Here is a 3,678-nt window from a genome sequence, read left to right as displayed (position 1 = left end):
AATAAGGGTGGCTATTTGACACCCAACTTAGCAATAATGTAAAGTCATTGGGTCTCATCCTTTCCCACGTAAACAACGCAAACGTACGAAGGAGAGAATAGGCTTTGCCCTCATCCTTCAGTCTTACTCTTTCTCCTACAGCAGCCACCTGCCACAGTGAGAATGCAAGGGTGTGGTGATGGAGGCAGAGCAGGCGGAAGGAGGAGTCTGGGTCACTGATTACTTCACAGAGCACCTGTCACATCCAGCATTGTAAGCCTTGGACTTCTTTTTGTGCAGTTCTATGACTGCAACTCCCCTCTCACACTGTGATGTGATGGAAAACTGGGGAGATAAAACTAGGAGATAAAATGATAAAAGTCATACTTGTTTTGTTTTTCTGAGGTCACTGGGGTGGCATCTACCTTAGATGATAAGCCTTGCGCAGGCCAGAGGCTGAGAGAGGTGAGCAGGGCCTGGCCGGACCACTGATGCCAGCCGAGGGGTGGGGGGCGTGTTCAGGGCAGGTAGTCGGGCTGGGACAGGGCACCCGTGATAGAATGTTCCTTCCTTCAGTTGCAAGCTTCAGAGCAGTGAGTGTTTGGATGTGGTTACACCAGGGGTCTTGTGAAATGTGGATTTTTATCTTGGTTTGGGCTTGAGATTCTGTATACCAAACAAACTCCCAGTTTATGCTGAAAATAACTTTTATAGAAATAGAATGTGAGTTAAAACCAGAGAATGCTGTTAGAGAAATTAATAACAGGATGGATAATGCTTAAAGAGCAGCAACTGGTATACAGATCATTAGAGAGAGAGAAAAAAAAAAATTTACACGGAGACCAAGAAATAAAACAGTAGGTGTCAGCTAGGTAGGGTGGAGGGGAGGGAAGAAATGTGAACAGACGTTGGGGGCTGCTCCTTAGAGAAAACTGAATGATTTTCTGATTTATTGGTTGATCGATTATTGTCACGTTGAAAGAGAATGTTTCCCTATTTCTGGAAAGACTGGTGGTGTCATGGATACAGAGTGAAGGGGGAAAAAAAAAAGTAGAAAACTCAAGAGGAAGAAAGAAATGGTAGTTGCAAAATCAATAGGAAAAATACTGATCACATATTACCATGGTATAAATGAAATCAAAGTTTTAAAAAAACAAAGCACATCGGAAGAATTTCAACTGAACACGATCACAAATCTATGACATATGATGAGTTCATTGACTTGAACTTAAAAAATATATTCCCCTGAAAATTCACTGATGTTAATATCAAATAAAATTGTGTAGGTGAACCCTTAACTTCATAGGTGAACTCTCAACCTAAGCTTTGGACTTCTGACACCAAGTTCACGTGTTCCAGCCTGGGCAGGCCTGGATGCTTCTCATGCTCTGGGATGAGGAAGCCCCTCCTTCTGTGACATTGTGGCCAGAGGAAGAGGCCTGTGGAGCTGCATGAAGAATGCAAGTGTGTGCTCTGGAAGGCTGGAGCAGGATCTGCCTTAAGTGGAAATGCCCTCAGAGTGGAGCATGGCCTTGAGCCTGAGGGGAAGCCCTGTCCAGGGAAAGAGCTGAAGACAAATAATCTGTCACTTCCTCCTTATTCACCACTGTTTCCTTCTTCCATTTCAGGTCCCAGGTGTGGCACAGGGAGAGATAGTCCAGCCTAGGCAGCTGGGGACCAAGGCAACCTTGCACATCCATGCAATCACAAGTAAGGATTTTAACTTCTGTGACAGGTGTGTGGACCAGACATCACACATCTGCCTCCAAACTGCCTAGTGGCTCTGCTTCCCCTGCCATCCGTCTTCCTGAAGTGGTTTCTTTGGGCTTAGAGAGCACATTCACATAGACTTCCAGAAGCTGAAGCCAGGAAATGGTGCATACTACAGAGGACTGGCGTACTGTTACTCTAAGGGGTGAGGCCGGATATGAATTTATTGGGTTAGTGTGTGCTCCAGGCCTTGAGGTTCCTCATTGAGGTAAATAGGTGGTAAAGGAGACCATGGAACTGAGCCCTATTAGGCATCCTGGTGCCCTGCTCCACTGTCACTGGGCCCTTCCTATACACACGTGGCTTTTCAAGCCTTGGATGCCTGGGGTCACCTTCTTTCTGTGACTCTAATGGATCATGGAGTGTTAACGTCCCTGCCCTGGGCCTTGGTTCTCTGTGTTGAATGAAAGAACCTCCTGACGAGTCTGAAGATGAAGCAGCTCTGGCTGAGGAGACCGAGCCCCAGATCCTCCAGAGCCATCCTTGTCCCATCCCTGCACACAGTTTTCTTGGCTTCCCCCAGGCACTGGAGCCTTTTTTGTGCAGTTCTATGACTGCAACTCCCCTCTCACATTGTGCTGTGATGGAAAACTGGGGAGAGAGTTGGTAAGGAAAGGCCCTGACTGTTAATGGGGTCCTGGTTAGGGCTTGGTCCTCTCGTGATCTCACCAATGAAATGAGGCAAAGGACAGGGCGTCCATCTGGATCATGTGCGGGGTCTCCAGATCCTTCCTTTTTGTAGGGATGCTCTTTGAGGCTGTCTGGTGTGTGGGAAGCATGTTTCCCCAGTCTTGTCTTTGTCCTCCCACCCATCTCTGCGTAGAGCTGGTAGTGAGTCCCTGTAATTTTCACTTGCTCTCCACAGTCTCAGATAACCAAAACCAGACTTGTTGCTGTCGTTTCTAACTTACAGTGACCCTATAGGACAGAGTAGAACTGCCCCATATGGTTTCTGAGGAGCACCTGGTGGATTCAAACTGTCAGCCTTTTGGTTAGCAGCCATAGCTCTTAAACACTGTGCCACCAGGGTTTCCACAGTCTCGAATGGGAACCTAAAATAAAAGTGTCCTTTTTTGCTAGGCAAGCTCAACAGATGAGATGGTGTATTTAACTTCTTGGGTTTACAGTTTCCACTGGAAGAAAATTTCTAGATCAGTTTATGTTTCTGCTGAGAATTTTTCAGTTTTAATGGATATATAAACTTCTCAAACACTGAGATGTGCCTATTTTAAGTGATATAAGAGTAAAAATTCAAAAGCAAAACACGTTATTTCTCCTACTTTGTTACACAAAAGGTAGCTTGGAATTTACACTTTTTAATTAACACATTTCCCTGAGGTTTTATGACAATAGATAGAGAGACCTTACATCTAATTTCTTGTAAAACTCCACAATACTCTATACGGTTGATCTTTGTTTATTGTTTTGACTGTACCACCATAAATTGTGTCCCTTGTTTTACTCTTACAAAGCTTGCTGTAGTGAATTTTTGAGATCTAGGTATCAAACGTTGAAACGTATAAGCCCTTCTGAACTAAGACAAGTTAAATCAAAATAAAGGAATTTTCACGATTTTGTAAAATTTTTTTTTTTATTGTTGTAATTAAATGAAGGTTACATTTCAAGTTAGTCTCCCATACAGAATTTTATTATTTATTTTTTTAACGTACATTGTTATGAGACTTCAACCGCTCACCCCATTCTGCGACAGCACATGCCTCCCCTCCGCCCCTGATTCCCCATGAACATTCAACCAGCTCCTAACTCTCTGCCTTCCCATCTCACCGCTGGACGGAAGCAGCACCTTTGGTCTCTGGTATCTACTTGTCTAAGAGGCACGTTGTTCACAAGTATCACTTTATGTCCCACAGTCCAGTCCAATCCCTGTCTGAAGAGTTGGCCTCGGAAATTCTTTTAGTTCTGGGGTGT

Source organism: Trichechus manatus, unplaced genomic scaffold (genome assembly GCF_000243295.1).
Source record: "Trichechus manatus latirostris isolate Lorelei unplaced genomic scaffold, TriManLat1.0 scaffold00393, whole genome shotgun sequence".
In the NCBI taxonomy this organism is placed as follows: Eukaryota; Metazoa; Chordata; class Mammalia; order Sirenia; family Trichechidae; genus Trichechus; species Trichechus manatus.
This window is presented reverse-complemented; position numbering follows the sequence as displayed.